Consider the following 20064-nt stretch of genomic DNA (forward strand, 5'->3'; position numbering starts at 1 on the left):
GACCCCAAAAGTTGTTGTCCAGTTTCTCCTGAGTACGCTGATACCCCATGTGTGGGGGTAAACCACTGTTTGGGCACACGTTGGGGCTCCGAAGGGAAGTAGTGACTTTTGAAATGCAGACTTTGATGGAATGGTCTGCGGACGTCATGTTGCGTTTGCAGAGTCCCTGATGTGCCTAAACAGTAGAAACCCCCCACAAGTGACCCCATTTTAGAAACTAGACCCCGCAAGGAACTTATCTAGATATGTGGTGAGCACTTTGAACTCCCAAGTGTTTCACAGACGTTTACAATGCAGAGCCGTGAAAATAAAAAATAATTTTTCTTTCCTCAAAAATTATGTTTTAGCAAGCATTTTTTTATTTTCACAAGGGTAACAGGAGAAATTGGACCCCAGTAATTGTTGCGCAGTTTGTCCTGAGTATGCTGGTACCCCATGTGTGGGGGTAAACCACTGTTTGGGCACACGTCGGGGCTCCGAAGGGAAGTAGTGACTTTTGAAATGCAGACTTTGATGGAATGGTCTGCGGACGTCATGTTGCGTTTGCAGAGCCCCTGATGTGCCTAAACAGTAGAAACCCCCCACAAGTGACCCCATTTTAGAAACTAGACCCCGCAAGGAACTTATCTAGATATGTGGTGAGCACTTTGAACTCCCAAGTGTTTCACAGACGTTTACAACGCAGAGCCGTGAAAATAAAAAATAATTTTTCTTTCCTCAAAAATTATGTTTTAGCAAGCATTTTTTAATTTTCACAAGGGTAACAGGAGAAATTGGACCCCAGTAATTGTTGCGCAGTTTGTCCTGAGTATGCTGGTACCCCATATGTGGGTGTAAACCACTGTTTGGGCGCACGTCGGGGCTCGGAATTGAGGGAGCACCATTTGACTTTATGAATACAAGATTGGCTGGAATCAATGGTGGCGCCATGTTGCGTTTGGAGACCCCTGATGTGCCTAAACAGTGGAAACCCCTCAATTCTAACTCCAACACTAACCCCAACACACCCCTAACCCTAATCCCAACTGTAGCCATAACCCTAATCACACCCCTAACCACAACCCTAATTCCAACCCTAACCCTAAGGCTATGTGCCCATGTTGCGGATTCGTGTGAGATTTTTCAGCATCATTTTTGAAAAATCCGCGGGTAAAAGGCACTGCGTTTTACCTGCGGATTTACCATGGATTTCCAGTGTTTTTTGTGCGGATTTCACCTGTGGATTCCTATTGAGGAACAGGTGTAAAACGCTGCGGAATCCGCACAAAGAATTGACATGCTGCGGAAAATACAACGCAGCATTTCCGCGTGGTATTTTCCGCACCATGGGCACAGCGGATTTGGTTTTCCATATGTTTACATGGAACTGCAAACCTGATGGAACACTGCTGCGAATCCGCAGCGGCCAATCCGCTGCAGATCCGCAGCAAAATCCGCACCGTGTGCACATAGCCTAATTCTAAAGGTATGTGCACACGCTGCGGAAAACGCTGCGGATCCGCAGCAGTTTCCCATGAGTTTACAGTTCAATGTAAACCTATGGGAAACAAAAATCGCTGTACACATGCTGCGGAAAAACTGCACGGAAACGCAGCGGTTTACATTCCACAGCATGTCACTTCTTTCTGCGGATTCCGCAGCGGTTTTACAACTGCTCCAATAGAAAATCGCAGTTGTAAAACCGCAGTGAAATGCGCAGAAAAACCGCGGTAAATCCGCGATAAATCCACAGCGGTTTAGCACTGCGGATTTATCAAATCCGCAGCGGAAAAATCTGCAGGGGAACAGAATACGTGTGCACATACCGAAACCCTAACCCTAGCCCTACCCCTAACCCTAGCCCTACCCCTAACCCTACCCCTAACCCTACCCCTAACCGTAACCCTACCCCTAACCCTAACCCTATTCTAACCTTAGTGTAAAAAAAAAAATTATTTATTTTTTTATTGTCCCTACCTATGGGGGTGACAAAGGGGGGGGGGGTCATTTACTATTTTTTTTATTTTGATCACTGAGATAGGTTATATCTCAGTGATCAAAACTCACTTTGGAACGAATCTGCCGGCCGGCAGATTCGGCGGGCGCACTGCACATGCGCCCGCCATTTTGGAAGATGGCGGCGCCCAGGAAAGAAGACGGACGGATCCCGGGAGGTAAGTATAAGGGCGGGGGGAGATCAGGGCACGGGGGGAGCGTCGGAGCACGGAGGGGGGTGGATCGGAGCATGGGGGGGTGGATAGGAAATATGAAAAATATGTTGTTGGAAATATGAAAAAGGAAAAATAAAAGTATCATATCTGGGCTTCATGTTTAGAGAAAATTAGAAGTCGTATTTAGGTTTGAACTTGTCAAAGAACGTAGAAAGAGCAGATACTGAAGGCTCATTGACCCAAAGGATAGCAGATAGGGCACAATTCATTATTGCATATTTTTGGTCTAGTGTTTGGTGTTCTATGTCCTGTTTTCAGTAGTCCCAAGTTCTTTTTTTAATTTGAACCTTTTTAAAAGTTGATTTTTTATGTGTTCATAAGATATTTCTTTACGATCTCTACTGTCTGGATTTGGGGTTTCTAGATATTTTTGGCTTATTTTTCAACTATAACTTAACAAAATGCAAATTTGGCACAAGCATACTCCAGTCCATCCATAGATTGATGATATGTTTTTTTGTTATGAATTTTAGGTCATTATTCAATACGTGGACATTCTTTGGCTAAAAAGTGGCAAAACAAGTTTAAAGATGAGAACAGAGTGATATCAGCTGCCTTGTCCTCATAAACACTTTCTGCTTCGCTAACGAGATCACTGAATTCATGTAAGTAGGTAATTTTTGGAGAGCTGAAATTCAGCGGAAATTAGTTTTTTGTGATTAAGTTTATTTTTATGGTAAGAAATTAGTTTATAATTTTGGACAAATCATCTGATCTCTTTTCATAATAATCTAGACTTAACACAAATTACCACTATAAAATCTGAAGCAGTAAACTTTGTGAAAGCCAAATTTTGTATCAGTCTGAAAACTTTTGGCCATTAATGTACAGTCCTAGATATTTTTAGAAAAACTGTAAAAGGAAAAAATGAGGAAAGGAAAAACTTCTAAAGAAAAGCATAGCTGACTGCTAAAGTCAGGATATCTACAGGAGCACTCCAGAAAATTTACCAGCATTAATTTGGACTAAAACAAATGTTCTCTGATAGTCTTATCATATGGCTAAAATTATTTCCTTTGTTTTGACTAATATCCTTCCCAAACCAGTGTCCCATTAGCGTGCAACGAAACTGATGTTCCAAGCCATTTTTCTCGGATTAAGTTTCTGAGGCTCAGTGGCTACTGCATTGAAGATGTAGAAAGTAAAAAAGATCAAAGCTTGAGAGTTAGAAACCAACCAAAGGAACCCCTTTTGTAGTCTTGCATACATTATTGTCCCACACTTTACCAACAGGGAACTCTGTTAGTAATTTAAAATTAACTCCTGGCATATAAGACTAAAAAAGTGCATGTAATGAGTTTTATTATGAAATAGATCTTTCTCTTTTACATTATATGCTTTTTCTTTCTGATCAGTTTTAACTTTACAAATAGGAAAACAAGAGTAAAATTGCAAAAAGAAAAGAAATCTTTCTGTTACCAGTCATCAGGAAAATGTTGAGTGTCTAGATTTGACAAAACACCTACTTCAAGTAAAAGACTTGTGGCTCTGTGGCGCAATGGATAGCGCATTGGACTTCTAGGGAACTGATGTGATTCAAAGGTTGTGGGTTCGAGTCCCACCAGAGTCGTATTTTGAAGTTTGTGTGACATTTATACTTTGTCTCAGTTGTTGTTGGAAATATGAAAAAGGAAAAAAAAAGTATTAATGTTTAGAGAAAATTAGAAGTCGTATTTAGGTTTGAACTTGTCAAAGAATGTAGAAAGAGCAGATACTGAAGGCTCATTGACCCAAAGGATAGCAGATAGGGCACAATTCATTATTGCATATTTTTGGTCTAGTGTTTGGTGTTCTATGTCCTGTTTTCAGTAGTCCCAAGTTCTTTTTTTAATTTGAACCTTTTTAAAAGTTGATTTTTTATGTGTTTATAAGATATTTCTTTACGATCTCTACTGTCTGGATTTGGGGTTTCTAGATATTTTTGGCTTATTTTTCAACTATAACTTAACAAAATGCAAATTTGGCACAAGCATACTCCAGTCCATCCATAGATTGATGATATGTTTTTTTGTTATGAATTTTAGGTCATTATGCAAAACGTGGACATTCTTTGGCTAAAAAGTGGCAAAACAAGTTTAAAGATGAGAACACAGTGATATCAGCTGCCTTGTCCTCATAAACACTTTCTGCTTCGCTAACGAGATCACTGAATTCATGTAAGTAGGTAATTTTTGGAGAGCTGAAATTCAGCGGAAATTAGTTTTTTGTGATTAAGTTTATTTTTATGGTAAGAAATTAGTTTATAATTTTGGACAAATCATCTGATCTCTTTTCATAATAATCTAGACTTAACACAAATTACCACTATAAAATCTGAAGCAGTAAACTTTGTGAAAGCCAAATTTTGTATCAGTCTGAAAACTTTTGGCCATTAATGTACAGTCCTAGATATTTTTAGAAAAACTGTAAAAGGAAAAAATGAGGAAAGGAAAAACTTCTAAAGAAAAGCATAGCTGACTGCTAAAGTCAGGATATCTACAGGAGCACTCCAGAAAATTTACCAGCATTAATTTGGACTAAAACAAATGTTCTCTGATAGTCTTATCATATGGCTAAAATTATTTCCTTTGTTTTGACTAATATCCTTCCCAAACCAGTGTCCCATTAGTGTGCAACGAAACTGATGTTCCAAGCCATTTTTCTCGGATTAAGTTTCTGAGGCTCAGTGGCTACTGCATTGAAGATGTAGAAAGTAAAAAAGATCAAAGCTTGAGAGTTAGAAACCAACCAAAGGAACCCCTTTTGTAGTCTTGCATACATTATTGTCCCACACTTTACCAACAGGGAACTCTGTTAGTAATTTAAAATTAACTCCTGGCATATAAGACTAAAAAAGTGCATGTAATGAGTTTTATTATGAAATAGATCTTTCTCTTTTACATTATATGCTTTTTCTTTCTGATCAGTTTTAACTTTACAAATAGGAAAACAAGAGTAAAATTGCAAAAAGAAAAGAAATCTTTCTGTTACCAGTCATCAGGAAAATGTTGAGTGTCTAGATTTGACAAAACACCTACTTCAAGTAAAAGACTTGTGGCTCTGTGGCGCAATGGATAGTGCATTGGACTTCTAGGGAACTGATGTGATTCAAAGGTTGTGGGTTCGAGTCCCACCAGAGTCGTATTTTGAAGTTTGTGTGACATTTATACTTTGTCTCAGTTGTTGTTGGAAATATGAAAAAGGAAAAAAAAAGTATTAATGTTTAGAGAAAATTAGAAGTCGTATTTAGGTTTGAACTTGTCAAAGAATGTAGAAAGAGCAGATACTGAAGGCTCATTGACCCAAAGGATAGCAGATAGGGCACAATTCATTATTGCATATTTTTGGTCTAGTGTTTGGTGTTCTATGTCCTGTTTTCAGTAGTCCCAAGTTCTTTTTTTAATTTGAACCTTTTTAAAAGTTGATTTTTTATGTGTTTATAAGATATTTCTTTACGATCTCTACTGTCTGGATTTGGGGTTTCTAGATATTTTTGGCTTATTTTTCAACTATAACTTAACAAAATGCAAATTTGGCACAATCATACTCCAGTCCATCCATAGATTGATGATATGTTTTTTTCTTATGAATTTTAGGTCATTATGCAAAACGTGGACATTCTTTGGCTAAAAAGTGGCAAAACAAGTTTAAAGATGAGAACAGAGTGATATCAGCTGCCTTGTCCTCATAAACACTTTCTGCTTCGCTAACGAGATCACTGAATTCATGTAAGTAGGTAATTTTTGGAGAGCTGAAATTCAGCGGAAATTAGTTTTTTGTGATTAAGTTTATTTTTATGGTAAGAAATTAGTTTATAATTTTGGACAAATCATCTGATCTCTTTTCATAATAATCTAGAGTTAACACAAATTACCACTATAAAATCTGAAGCAGTAAACTTTGTGAAAGCCAAATTTTGTATCAGTCTGAAAACTTTTGGCCATTAATGTACAGTCCTAGATATTTTTAGAAAAACTGTAAAAGGAAAAAATGAGGAAAGGAAAAACTTCTAAAGAAAAGCATAGCTGACTGCTAAAGTCAGGATATCTACAGGAGCACTCCAGAAAATTTACCAGCATTAATTTGGACTGAAACAAATGTTCTCTGATAGATAGATTTGACAAAACACCTACTTCAAGTAAAAGACTTGTGGCTTTGTGGCGCAATGGATAGCGCATTGGACTTCTAGGGAACTGATGTGATTCAAAGGTTGTGGGTTCGAGTCCCACCAGAGTCGTATTTTGAAGTTTGTGTGACATTTATACTTGGTCTCAGTTGTTGTTGGAAATATGAAAAAGGAAAAAAAAAGTATTAATGTTTAGAGAAAATTAGAAGTCGTATTTAGGTTTGAACTTGTCAAAGAATGTAGAAAGAGCAGATACTGAAGGCTCATTGACCCAAAGGATAGCAGATAGGGCACAATTCATTATTGCATATTTTTGGTCTAGTGTTTGGTGTTCTATGTCCTGTTTTCAGTAGTCCCAAGTTCTTTTTTTAATTTGAACCTTTTTAAAAGTTGATTTTTTATGTGTTTATAAGATATTTCTTTACGATCTCTACTGTCTGGATTTGGGGTTTCTAGATATTTTTGGCTTATTTTTCAACTATAACTTAACAAAATGCAAATTTGGCACAAGCATACTCCAGTCCATCCATAGATTGATGATATGTTTTTTTGTTATGAATTTTAGGTCATTATGCAAAACGTGGACATTCTTTGGCTAAAAAGTGGCAAAACAAGTTTAAAGATGAGAACAGAGTGATATCAGCTGCCTTGTCCCCATAAACACTTTCTGCTTCGTTAACGAGATCACTGAATTCATGTAAGTAGGTAATTTTTGGAGAGCTGAAATTCAGCAGAAATTAGTTTTTTGTGATTAAGTTTATTTTTATGGTAAGAAATTAGTTTATAATTTTGGACAAATCATCTGATCTCTTTTCATAATAATCTAGACTTAACACAAATTACCACTATAAAATCTGAAGCAGTAAACTTTGTGAAAGCCAAATTTTGTATCAGTCTGAAAACTTTTGGCCATTAATGTACAGTCCTAGATATTTTTAGAAAAACTGTAAAAGGAAAAAATGAGGAAAGGAAAAACTTCTAAAGAAAAGCATAGCTGACTGCTAAAGTCAGGATATCTACAGGAGCACTCCAGAAAATTTACCAGCATTAATTTGGACTAAAACAAATGTTCTCTGATAGTCTTATCATATGGCTAAAATTATTTCCTTTGTTTTGACTAATATCCTTCCCAAACCAGTGTCCCATTAGCGTGCAACGAAACTGATGTTCCAAGCCATTTTTCTCGGATTAAGTTTCTGAGGCTCAGTGGCTACTGCATTGAAGATGTAGAAAGTAAAAAAGATCAAAGCTTGAGAGTTAGAAACCAACCAAAGGAACCCCTTTTGTAGTCTTGCATACATTATTGTCCCACACTTTACCAACAGGGAACTCTGTTAGTAATTTAAAATTAACTCCTGGCATATAAGACTAAAAAAGTGCATGTAATGAGTTTTATTATGAAATAGATCTTTCTCTTTTACATTATATGCTTTTTCTTTCTGATCAGTTTTAACTTTACAAATAGGAAAACAAGAGTAAAATTGCAAAAAGAAAAGAAATCTTTCTGTTACCAGTCATCAGGAAAATGTTGAGTGTCTAGATTTGACAAAACACCTACTTCAAGTAAAAGACTTGTGGCTCTGTGGCGCAATGGATAGCGCATTGGACTTCTAGGGAACTGATGTGATTCAAAGGTTGTGGGTTCGAGTCCCACCAGAGTCGCATTTTGAAGTTTGTGTGACATTTATACTTTGTCTCAGTTGTTGTTGGAAATATGAAAAAGGAAAAAAAAAGTATTAATGTTTAGAGAAAATTAGAAGTCGTATTTAGGTTTGAACTTGTCAAAGAATGTAGAAAGAGCAGATACTGAAGGCTCATTGACCCAAAGGATAGCAGATAGGGCACAATTCATTATTGCATATTTTTGGTCTAGTGTTTGGTGTTCTATGTCCTGTTTTCAGTAGTCCCAAGTTCTTTTTTTAATTTGAACCTTTTTAAAAGTTGATTTTTTATGTGTTTATAAGATATTTCTTTACGATCTCTACTGTCTGGATTTGGGGTTTCTAGATATTTTTGGCTTATTTTTCAACTATAACTTAACAAAATGCAAATTTGGCACAAGCATACTCCAGTCCATCCATAGATTGATGATATGTTTTTTTGTTATGAATTTTAGGTCATTATGCAAAACGTGGACATTCTTTGGCTAAAAAGTGGCAAAACAAGTTTAAAGATGAGAACAGAGTGATATCAGCTGCCTTGTCCTCATAAACACTTTCTGCTTCGCTAACGAGATCACTGAATTCATGTAAGTAGGTAATTTTTGGAGAGCTGAAATTCAGCGGAAATTAGTTTTTTGTGATTAAGTTTATTTTTATGGTAAGAAATTAGTTTATAATTTTGGACAAATCATCTGATCTCTTTTCATAATAATCTAGACTTAACACAAATTACCACTATAAAATCTGAAGCAGTAAACTTTGTGAAAGCCAAATTTTGTATCAGTCTGAAAACTTTTGGCCATTAATGTACAGTCCTAGATATTTTTAGAAAAACTGTAAAAGGAAAAAATGAGGAAAGGAAAAACTTCTAAAGAAAAGCATAGCTGACTGCTAAAGTCAGGATATCTACAGGAGCACTCCAGAAAATTTACCAGCATTAATTTGGACTAAAACAAATGTTCTCTGATAGTCTTATCATATGGCTAAAATTATTTCCTTTGTTTTGACTAATATCCTTCCCAAACCAGTGTCCCATTAGTGTGCAACGAAACTGATGTTCCAAGCCATTTTTCTCGGATTAAGTTTCTGAGGCTCAGTGGCTACTGCATTGAAGATGTAGAAAGTAAAAAAGATCAAAGCTTGAGAGTTAGAAACCAACCAAAGGAACCCCTTTTGTAGTCTTGCATACATTATTGTCCCACACTTTACCAACAGGGAACTCTGTTAGTAATTTAAAATTAACTCCTGGCATATAAGACTAAAAAAGTGCATGTAATGAGTTTTATTATGAAATAGATCTTTCTCTTTTACATTATATGCTTTTTCTTTCTGATCAGTTTTAACTTTACAAATAGGAAAACAAGAGTAAAATTGCAAAAAGAAAAGAAATCTTTCTGTTACCAGTCATCAGGAAAATGTTGAGTGTCTAGATTTGACAAAACACCTACTTCAAGTAAAAGACTTGTGGCTCTGTGGCGGAATGGATAGCGCATTGGACTTCTAGGGAACTGATGTGATTCAAAGGTTGTGGGTTCGAGTCCCACCAGAGTCGTATTTTGAAGTTTGTGTGACATTTATACTTTGTCTCAGTTGTTGTTGGAAATATGAAAAAGGAAAAGTTAAGGTATCAGATCTGGGCTTCATATTAATGTTTAGAGAAAATTAGAAGTCGTATTTAGGTTTGAACTTGTCAATGAACGTAGAAAGAGCAGATACTGAAGGCTCATCGACCCAAAGGATAGCAGATAGGGCACAATTCATTATTGCATATTTTTGGTCTAGTGTTTGGTGTTCTATGTCCTGTTTTCAGTAGTCCCAAGTTCTTTTTTTAATTTGAACCTTTTTAAAAGTTGATTTTGTATGTGTTTATAAGATATTTCTTTACGATCTCTACTGTCTGGATTTGGGGTTTCTAGATATTTTTGGCTTATTTTTCAACTATAACTTAACAAAATGCAAATTTGGCACAAGCATACTCCAGTCCATCCATAGATTGATGATATGTTTTTTTGTTATGAATTTTAGGTCATTATGCAAAACGTGGACATTCTTTGGCTAAAAAGTGGCAAAACAAGTTTAAAGATGAGAACAGAGTGATATCAGCTGCCTTGTCCTCATAAACACTTTCTGCTTCGCTAACGAGATCACTGAATTCATGTAAGTAGGTAATTTTTGGAGAGCTGAAATTCAGCGGAAATTAGTTTTTTGTGATTAAGTTTATTTTTATGGTAAGAAATTAGTTTATAATTTTGGACAAATCATCTGATCTCTTTTCATAATCTAGAGTTAACACAAATTACCACTATAAAATCTGAAGCAGTAAACTTTGTGAAAGCCAAATTTTGTATCAGTCTGAAAACTTTTGGCCATTAATGTACAGTCCTAGATATTTTTAGAAAAACTGTAAAAGGAAAAAATGAGGAAAGGAAAAACTTCTAAATTAAAGCATAGCTGACTGCTAAAGTCAGGATATCTACAGGAGCACTCCAGAAAATTTACCAGCATTAATTTGGACTAAAACAAATGTTCTCTGATAGTCTTATCATATGGCTAAAATTATTTCCTTTGTTTTGACTAATATCCTTCCCAAACCAGTGTCCCATTAGCGTGCAACGAAACTGATGTTCCAAGCCATTTTTCTCGGATTAAGTTTCTGAGGCTCAGTGGCTACTGCATTGAAGATGTAGAAAGTAAAAAAGATCAAAGCTTGAGAGTTAGAAACCAACCAAAGGAACCCCTTTTGTAGTCTTGCATACATTACTGTCCCACACTTTACCAACAGGCAACTCTGTTAGTAATTTAAAATTAATTCTTGGCATATAAGACTCTGTGGCGCAATGGATAGCGCATTGGACTTCTAGGGAACTGATGTGATTCAAAGGTTGTGGGTTCGAGTCCCACCAGAGTCGTATTTTGAAGTTTGTGTGACATTTATACTTTGTCTCAGTTGTTGTTGGAAATATGAAAAAGGAAAAAAAAAGTATTAATGTTTAGAGAAAATTAGAAGTCATATTTAGGTTTGAACTTGTCAAAGAATGTAGAAAGAGCAGATACTGAAGGCTCATTGACCCAAAGGATAGCAGATAGGGCACAATTCATTATTGCATATTTTTGGTCTAGTGTTTGGTGTTCTATGTCCTGTTTTCAGTAGTCCCAAGTTCTTTTTTTAATTTGAACCTTTTTAAAAGTTGATTTTTTATGTGTTTATAAGATATTTCTTTACGATTTCTACTGTCTGGATTTGGGGTTTCTAGATATTTTTGGCTTATTTTTCAACTATAACTTAACAAAATGCAAATTTGGCACAATCATACTCCAGTCCATCCATAGATTGATGATATGTTTTTTTGTTATGAATTTTAGGTCATTATGCAAAACGTGGACATTCTTTGGCTAAAAAGTGGCAAAACAAGTTTAAAGATGAGAACAGAGTGATATCAGCTGCCTTGTCCTCATAAACACTTTCTGCTTCGCTAACGAGATCACTGAATTCATGTAAGTAGGTAATTTTTGGAGATCTGAAATTCAGCGGAAATTAGTTTTTTGTGATTAAGTTTATTTTTATGGTAAGAAATTAGTTTACAATTTTGGACAAATCATCTGATCTCTTTTCATAATAATCTAGAGTTAACACAAATTACCACTATAAAATCTGAAGCAGTAAACTTTGTGAAAGCCAAATTTTGTATCAGTCTGAAAACTTTTGGCCATTAATGTACAGTCCTAGATATTTTTAGAAAAACTGTAAAAGGAAAAAATGAGGAAAGGAAAAACTTCTAAAGAACAGCATAGCTGACTGCTAAAGTCAGGATATCTACAGGAGCACTCCAGAAAATTTACCAGCATTAATTTGGACTAAAACAAATGTTCTCTGATAGTCTTATCATATGGCTAAAATTATTTCCTTTGTTTTGACTAATATCCTTCCCAAACCAGTGTCCCATTAGCGTGCAACGAAACTGATGTTCCAAGCCATTTTTCTCGGATTAAGTTTCTGAGGCTCAGTGGCTACTGCATTGAAGATGTAGAAAGTAAAAAAGATCAAAGCTTGAGAGTTAGAAACCAACCAAAGGAACCCCTTTTGTAGTCTTGCATACATTACTGTCCCACACTTTACCAACAGGGAACTCTGTTAGTAATTTAAAATTAACTCCTGGCATATAAGACTAAAAAAGTGCATGTAATGAGTTTTATTATGAAATAGATCTTTCTCTTTTACATTATATGCTTTTTCTTTCTGATCAGTTTTAACTTTACAAATAGGAAAACAAAAGTAAAATTGCAAAGAGAAAAGAAATCTTTCTGTTACCAGTCATCAGGAAAATGTTGAGTGTCTAGATTTGACAAAACACCTACTTCAAGTAAAAGACTTGGGCTCTGTGGCGCAATGGATAGCGCATTGGACTTCTAGGGAACTGATGTGATTCAAAGGTTGTGGGTTCGAGTCCCACCAGAGTCGTATTTTGAAGTTTGTGTGACATTTATACTTTGTCTCAGTTGTTGTTGGAAATATGAAAAAGGAAAAGTTAAGGTATCAGATCTGGGCTTCATATTAATGTTTAGAGAAAATTAGAAGTCGTATTTAGGTTTGAACTTGTCAAAGAACGTAGAAAGAGCAGATACTGAAGGCTCATTGACCCAAAGGATAGCAGATAGGGCACAATTCATTATTGCATATTTTTGGTCTAGTGTTTGGTGTTCTATGTCCTGTTTTCAGTAGTCCCAAGTTCTTTTTTTAATTTGAACCTTTTTAAAAGTTGATTTTTTATGTGTTTATAAGATATTTCTTTACGATTTCTACTGTCTGGATTTGGGGTTTCTAGATATTTTTGGCTTATTTTTCAACTATAACTTAACAAAATGCAAATTTGGCACAATCATACTCCAGTCCATCCATAGATTGATGATATGTTTTTTTGTTATGAATTTTAGGTCATTATGCAAAACGTGGACATTCTTTGGCTAAAAAGTGGCAAAACAAGTTTAAAGATGAGAACAGAGTGATATCAGCTGCCTTGTCCTCATAAACACTTTCTGCTTCGCTAACGAGATCACTGAATTCATGTAAGTAGGTAATTTTTGGAGAGCTGAAATTCAGCGGAAATTAGTTTTTTGTGATTAAGTTTATTTTTATGGTAAGAAATTAGTTTATAATTTTGGACAAATCATCTGATCTCTTTTCATAATAATCTAGAGTTAACACAAATTACCACTATAAAATCTGAAGCAGTAAACTTTGTGAAAGCCAAATTTTGTATCAGTCTGAAAACTTTTGGCCATTAATGTACAGTCCTAGATATTTTTAGAAAAACTGTAAAAGGAAAAAATGAGGAAAGGAAAAACTTCTAAAGAAAAGCATAGCTGACTGCTAAAGTCAGGATATCTACAGGAGCACTCCAGAAAATTTACCAGCATTAATTTGGACTAAAACAAATGTTCTCTGATAGTCTTATCATATAGCTAAAATTATTTCCTTTGTTTTGACTAATATCCTTCCCAAACCAGTGTCCCATTAGCGTGCAACGAAACTGATGTTCCAAGCCATTTTTCTCGGATTAAGTTTCTGAGGCTCAGTGGCTACTGCATTGAAGATGTAGAAAGTAAAAAAGATCAAAGCTTGAGAGTTAGAAACCAACCAAAGGAACCCCTTTTGTAGTCTTGCATACATTACTGTCCCACACTTTACCAACAGGGAACTCTGTTAATAATTTAAAATTAACTCCTGGCATATAAGACTAAAAAAGTGCATGTAATGAGTTTTATTATGAAATAGATCTTTCTCTTTTACATTATATGCTTTTTCTTTCTGATCAGTTTTAACTTTACAAATAGGAAAACAAAAGTAAAATTGCAAAGAGAAAAGAAATCTTTCTGTTACCAGTCATCAGGAAAATGTTGAGTGTCTAGATTTGACAAAACACCTACTTCAAGTAAAAGACTTGGGCTCTGTGGCGCAATGGATAGCGCATTGGACTTCTAGGGAACTGATGTGATTCAAAGGTTGTGGGTTCGAGTCCCACCAGAGTCGTATTTTGAAGTTTGTGTGACATTTATACTTTGTCTCAGTTGTTGTTGGAAATATGAAAAAGGAAAAAAAAAGTATTAATGTTTAGAGAAAATTAGAAGTCGTATTTAGGTTTGAACTTGTCAAAGAATGTAGAAAGAGCAGATACTGAAGGCTCATTGACCCAAAGGATAGCAGATAGGGCACAATTCATTATTGCATATTTTTGGTCTAGTGTTTGGTGTTCTATGTCCTGTTTTCAGTAGTCCCAAGTTCTTTTTTTAATTTGAACCTTTTTAAAAGTTTTTTTTATGTGTTTATAAGATATTTCTTTACGATTTCTACTGTCTGGATTTGGGGTTTCTAGATATTTTTGGCTTATTTTTCAACTATAACTTAACAAAATGCAAATTTGGCACAATCATACTCCAGTCCATCCATAGATTGATGATATGTTTTTTTGTTATGAATTTTAGGTCATTATGCAAAACGTGGACATTCTTTGGCTAAAAAGTGGCAAAACAAGTTTAAAGATGAGAACAGAGTGATATCAGCTGCCTTGTCCTCATAAACACTTTCTGCTTCGCTAACGAGATCACTGAATTCATGTAAGTAGGTAATTTTTGGAGAGCTGAAATTCAGCGGAAATTAGTTTTTTGTGATTAAGTTTATTTTTATGGTAAGAAATTAGTTTATAATTTTGGACAAATCATCTGATCTCTTTTCATAATAATCTAGAGTTAACACAAATTACCACTATAAAATCTGAAGCAGTAAACTTTGTGAAAGCCAAATTTTGTATCAGTCTGAAAACTTTTGGCCATTAATGTACAGTCCTAGATATTTTTAGAAAAACTGTAAAAGGAAAAAATGAGGAAAGGAAAAACTTCTAAATTAAAGCATAGCTGACTGCTAAAGTCAGGATATCTACAGGAGCACTCCAGAAAATTTACCAGCATTAATTTGGACTAAAACAAATGTTCTCTGATAGTCTTATCATATGGCTAAAATTATTTCCTTTGTTTTGACTAATATCCTTCCCAAACCAGTGTCCCATTAGCGTGCAACGAAACTGATGTTCCAAGCCATTTTTCTCGGATTAAGTTTCTGAGGCTCAGTGGCTACTGCATTGAAGATGTAGAAAGTAAAAAAGATCAAAGCTTGAGAGTTAGAAACCAACCAAAGGAACCCCTTTTGTAGTCTTGCATACATTACTGTCCCACACTTTACCAACAGGGAACTCTGTTAGTAATTTAAAATTAACTCCTGGCATATAAGACTAAAAAAGTGCATGTAATGAGTTTTATTATGAAATAGATCTTTCTCTTTTACATTATATGCTTTTTCTTTCTGATCAGTTTTAACTTTACAAATAGGAAAACAAAAGTAAAATTGCAAAGAGAAAAGAAATCTTTCTGTTACCAGTCATCAGGAAAATGTTGAGTGTCTAGATTTGACAAAACACCTACTTCAAGTAAAAGACTTGGGCTCTGTGGCGCAATGGATAGCGCATTGGACTTCTAGGGAACTGATGTGATTCAAAGGTTGTGGGTTCGAGTCCCACCAGAGTCGTATTTTGAAGTTTGTGTGACATTTATACTTTGTCTCAGTTGTTGTTGGAAATATGAAAAAGGAAAAGTTAAGGTATCAGATCTGGGCTTCATATTAATGTTTAGAGAAAATTAGAAGTCGTATTTAGGTTTGAACTTGTCAAAGAACGTAGAAAGAGCAGATACTGAAGGCTCATTGACCCAAAGGATAGCAGATAGGGCACAATTCATTATTGCATATTTTTGGTCTAGTGTTTGGTGTTCTATGTCCTGTTTTCAGTAGTCCCAAGTTCTTTTTTTAATTTGAACCTTTTTAAAAGTTGATTTTTTATGTGTTTATAAGATATTTCTTTACGATTTCTACTGTCTGGATTTGGGGTTTCTAGATATTTTTGGCTTATTTTTCAACTATAACTTAACAAAATGCAAATTTGGCACAATCATACTCCAGTCCATCCATAGATTGATGATATGTTTTTTTGTTATGAATTTTAGGTCATTATGCAAAATGTGGACATTCTTTGGCTAAAAAGTGGCAAAACAAGTTTAAAGATGAGAACAGAGTGATATCAGCTGCCTTGTCCTCATAAACACTTTCTGCTTCGCTAACGAGATCACTGAATTCATGTAAGTAGGTAATTTTTGGAGAGCTGAAATTCAGCGGAAATTAGTTTTTTGTGATTAAGTTTATTTTTATGGTAAGAAATTAGTTTATAATTTTGGACAAATCATCTGATCTCTTTTCATAATAATCTAGAGTTAACACAAATTACCACTATAAAATCTGAAGCAGTAAACTTTGTGAAAGCCAAATTTTGTATCAGTCTGAAAACTTTTGGCCATTAATGTACAGTCCTAGATATTTTTAGAAAAACTGTAAAAGGAAAAAATGAGGAAAGGAAAAACTTCTAAATTAAAGCATAGCTGACTGCTAAAGTCAGGATATCTACAGGAGCACTCCAGAAAATTTACCAGCATTAATTTGGACTAAAACAAATGTTCTCTAATAGTCTTATCATATGGCTAAAATTATTTCCTTTGTTTTGACTAATATCCTTCCCAAACCAGTGTCCCATTAGCGTGCAACGAAACTGATGTTCCAAGCCATTTTTCTCGGATTAAGTTTCTGAGGCTCAGTGGCTACTGCATTGAAGATGTAGAAAGTAAAAAAGATCAAAGCTTGAGAGTTAGAAACCAACCAAAGGAACCCCTTTTGTAGTCTTGCATACATTACTGTCCCACACTTTACCAACAGGAAACTCTGTTAGTAATTTAAAATTAACTCCTGGCATATAAGACTCTGTGGCGCAATGGATAGCGCATTGGACTTCTAGGGAACTGATGTGATTCAAAGATTTTGGACAAATCATCTGATCTCTTTTCATAATAATCTAGACTTAACACAAATTACCACTATAAAATCCGAAGCAGTAAACTTTGTGAAAGCCAAATTTTGTATCAGTCTGAAAACTTTTGGCCATTAATGTACAGTCCTAGATATTTTTAGAAAAACTGTAAAAGGAAAAAATGAGGAAAGGAAAAACTTCTAAAGAAAAGCATAGCTGACTGCTAAAGTCAGGATATCTACAGGAGCACTCCAGAAAATTTACCAGCATTAATTTGGACTAAAACAAATGTTCTCTGATAGTCTTATCATATGGCTAAAATTATTTCCTTTGTTTTGACTAATATCCTTCCCAAACCAGTGTCCCATTAGCGTGCAACGAAACTGATGTTCCAAGCCATTTTTCTCGGATTACGTTTCTGAGGCTCAGTGGCTACTGCATTGAAGATGTAGAAAGTAAAAAAGATCAAAGCTTGAGAGTTAGAAACCAACCAAAGGAACCCCTTTTGTAGTCTTGCATACATTATTGTCCCACACTTTACCAACAGGGAACTCTGTTAGTAATTTAAAATTAACTCCTGGCATATAAGACTAAAAAAGTGCATGTAATGAGTTTTATTATGAAATAGATCTTTCTCTTTTACATTATATGCTTTTTCTTTCTGATCAGTTTTAACTTTACAAATAGGAAAACAAGAGTAAAATTGCAAAAAGAAAAGAAATCTTTCTGTTACCAGTCATCAGGAAAATGTTGAGTGTCTAGATTTGACAAAACACCTACTTCAAGATAAAGACTTGTGGCTCTGTGGCGCAATGGATAGCGCATTGGACTTCTAGGGAACTGATGTGATTCAAAGGTTGTGGGTTCGAGTTCCACCAGAGTCGTATTTTGAAGTTTGTGTGACATTTATACTTTGTCTCAGTTGTTGTTGGAAATATGAAAAAGGAAAAGTTAAGGTATCAGATCTGGGCTTCATATTAATGTTTAGAGAAAATTAGAAGTCGTATTTAGGTTTGAACTTGTCAAAGAACGTAGAAAGAGCAGATACTGAAGGCTCATCGACCCAAAGGATAGCAGATAGGGCACAATTCATTATTGCATATTTTTGGTCTAGTGTTTGGTGTTCTATGTCCTGTTTTCAGTAGTCCCAAGTTCTTTTTTTAATTTGAACCTTTTTAAAAGTTGATTTTGTATGTGTTTATAAGATATTTCTTTACGATCTCTACTGTCTGGATTTGGGGTTTCTAGATATTTTTGGCTTATTTTTCAACTATAACTTAACAAAATGCAAATTTGGCACAAGCATACTCCAGTCCATCCATAGATTGATGATATGTTTTTTTGTTATGAATTTTAGGTCATTATGCAAAACGTGGACATTCTTTGGCTAAAAAGTGGCAAAACAAGTTTAAAGATGAGAACAGAGTGATATCAGCTGCCTTGTCCTCATAAACACTTTCTGCTTCGCTAACGAGATCACTGAATTCATGTAAGTAGGTAATTTTTGGAGAGCTGAAATTCAGCGGAAATTAGTTTTTTGTGATTAAGTTTATTTTTATGGTAAGAAATTAGTTTATAATTTTGGACAAATCATCTGATCTCTTTTCATAATAATCTAGAGTTAACACAAATTACCACTATAAAATCTGAAGCAGTAAACTTTGTGAAAGCCAAATTTTGTATCAGTCTGAAAACTTTTGGCCATTAATGTACAGTCCTAGATATTTTTAGAAAAACTGTAAAAGGAAAAAATGAGGAAAGGAAAAACTTCTAAAGAAAAGCATAGCTGACTGCTAAAGTCAGGATATCTACAGGAGCACTCCAGAAAATTTACCAGCATTAATTTGGACTAAAACAAATGTTCTCTGATAGTCTTATCATATAGCTAAAATTATTTCCTTTGTTTTGACTAATATCCTTCCCAAACCAGTGTCCCATTAGCGTGCAACGAAACTGATGTTCCAAGCCATTTTTCTCGGATTACGTTTCTGAGGCTCAGTGGCTACTGAATTGAAGATGTAGAAAGTAAAAAAGATCAAAGATTGAGAGTTAGAAACCAACCAAAGGAACCCCTTTTGTAGTCTTGCATACATTACTGTCCCACACTTTACCAACAGGGAACTCTGTTAGTAATTTAAAATTAACTCCTGGCATATAAGACTAAAAAAGTGCATGTAATGAGTTTTATTATGAAATACATCTTTCTCTTTTACATTATATGCTTTTTCTTTCTGATCAGTTTTAACTTTACAAATAGGAAAACAAAAGTAAAATTGCAAAAAGAAAAGAAATCTTTCTGTTACCAGTCATCAGGAAAATGTTGAGTGTCTAGATTTGACAAAACACCTACTTCAAGTAAAAGACTTGTGGCTCTGTGGCGCAATGGATAGCGCATTGGACTTCTAGGGAACTGATGTGATTCAAAGGTTGTGGGTTCGAGTCCCACCAGAGTCGTATTTTGAAGTTTGTGTGACATTTATACTTTGTCTCAGTTGTTGTTGGAAATATGAAAAAGGAAAAAAAAAGTATTAATGTTTAGAGAAAATTAGAAGTCGTATTTAGGTTTGAACTTGTCAAAGAATGTAGAAAGAGCAGATACTGAAGGCTCATTGACCCAAAGGATAGCAGATAGGGCACAATTCATTATTGCATATTTTTGGTCTAGTGTTTGGTGTTCTATGTCCTGTTTTCAGTAGTCCCAAGTTCTTTTTTTAATTTGAACCTTTTTAAAAGTTGATTTTTTTATGTGTTTATAAGATATTTCTTTACGATTTCTACTGTCTGGATTTGGGGTTTCTAGATATTTTTGGCTTATTTTTCAACTATAACTTAACAAAATGCAAATTTGGCACAATCATACTCCAGTCCATCCATAGATTGATGATATGTTTTTTTGTTATGAATTTTAGGTCATTATGCAAAACGTGGACATTCTTTGGCTAAAAAGTGGCAAAACAAGTTTAAAGATGAGAACAGAGTGATATCAGCTGCCTTGTCCTCATAAACACTTTCTGCTTCGCTAACGAGATCACTGAATTCATGTAAGTAGGTAATTTTTGGAGAGCTGAAATTCAGCGGAAATTAGTTTTTTGTGATTAAGTTTATTTTTATGGTAAGAAATTAGTTTAGAATTTTGGACAAATCATCTGATCTCTTTTCATAATAATCTAGAGTTAACACAAATTACC

The 20064-nt window shown here is 34.8% G+C and overlaps 11 non-coding genes across 11 annotated transcripts; all 11 read left to right on the plus strand.

The window, feature by feature from the left end:
* Window positions 1–3694: 3694 nt before the first annotated feature.
* TRNAR-UCU (transfer RNA arginine (anticodon UCU)) lies at window positions 3695–3780 on the plus strand. The gene is given in 2 exon segments: window positions 3695–3731; window positions 3745–3780. It is a non-coding gene; the product is annotated as a tRNA-Arg (tRNA).
* Window positions 3781–5245: 1465 nt separating this feature from the next.
* Window positions 5246–5331, plus strand: TRNAR-UCU (transfer RNA arginine (anticodon UCU)). Its single transcript is given in 2 exon segments — window positions 5246–5282; window positions 5296–5331. It is a non-coding gene; the product is annotated as a tRNA-Arg (tRNA).
* A 1009-nt stretch (window positions 5332–6340) lies between these two features.
* On the plus strand, window positions 6341–6426 carry TRNAR-UCU (transfer RNA arginine (anticodon UCU)). Its single transcript is given in 2 exon segments — window positions 6341–6377; window positions 6391–6426. It is a non-coding gene; the product is annotated as a tRNA-Arg (tRNA).
* Window positions 6427–7891: 1465 nt separating this feature from the next.
* On the plus strand, window positions 7892–7977 carry TRNAR-UCU (transfer RNA arginine (anticodon UCU)). Its single transcript is given in 2 exon segments — window positions 7892–7928; window positions 7942–7977. It is a non-coding gene; the product is annotated as a tRNA-Arg (tRNA).
* Window positions 7978–9442: 1465 nt separating this feature from the next.
* TRNAR-UCU (transfer RNA arginine (anticodon UCU)) lies at window positions 9443–9528 on the plus strand. The gene is given in 2 exon segments: window positions 9443–9479; window positions 9493–9528. It is a non-coding gene; the product is annotated as a tRNA-Arg (tRNA).
* Window positions 9529–10799: 1271 nt separating this feature from the next.
* On the plus strand, window positions 10800–10885 carry TRNAR-UCU (transfer RNA arginine (anticodon UCU)). Its single transcript is given in 2 exon segments — window positions 10800–10836; window positions 10850–10885. It is a non-coding gene; the product is annotated as a tRNA-Arg (tRNA).
* Window positions 10886–12349: 1464 nt separating this feature from the next.
* TRNAR-UCU (transfer RNA arginine (anticodon UCU)) lies at window positions 12350–12435 on the plus strand. Its single transcript is given in 2 exon segments — window positions 12350–12386; window positions 12400–12435. It is a non-coding gene; the product is annotated as a tRNA-Arg (tRNA).
* Window positions 12436–13918: 1483 nt separating this feature from the next.
* Window positions 13919–14004, plus strand: TRNAR-UCU (transfer RNA arginine (anticodon UCU)). Its single transcript is given in 2 exon segments — window positions 13919–13955; window positions 13969–14004. It is a non-coding gene; the product is annotated as a tRNA-Arg (tRNA).
* A 1462-nt stretch (window positions 14005–15466) lies between these two features.
* On the plus strand, window positions 15467–15552 carry TRNAR-UCU (transfer RNA arginine (anticodon UCU)). Its single transcript is given in 2 exon segments — window positions 15467–15503; window positions 15517–15552. It is a non-coding gene; the product is annotated as a tRNA-Arg (tRNA).
* A 2122-nt stretch (window positions 15553–17674) lies between these two features.
* TRNAR-UCU (transfer RNA arginine (anticodon UCU)) lies at window positions 17675–17760 on the plus strand. Its single transcript is given in 2 exon segments — window positions 17675–17711; window positions 17725–17760. It is a non-coding gene; the product is annotated as a tRNA-Arg (tRNA).
* Window positions 17761–19244: 1484 nt separating this feature from the next.
* On the plus strand, window positions 19245–19330 carry TRNAR-UCU (transfer RNA arginine (anticodon UCU)). The gene is given in 2 exon segments: window positions 19245–19281; window positions 19295–19330. It is a non-coding gene; the product is annotated as a tRNA-Arg (tRNA).
* The last annotated feature ends 734 nt before the right edge of the window (window positions 19331–20064 follow it).

The sequence above is a fragment of the Ranitomeya imitator genome, chromosome 1 (assembly GCF_032444005.1).
Source record: "Ranitomeya imitator isolate aRanImi1 chromosome 1, aRanImi1.pri, whole genome shotgun sequence".
Lineage (NCBI taxonomy): Eukaryota > Metazoa > Chordata > Amphibia > Anura > Dendrobatidae > Ranitomeya > Ranitomeya imitator.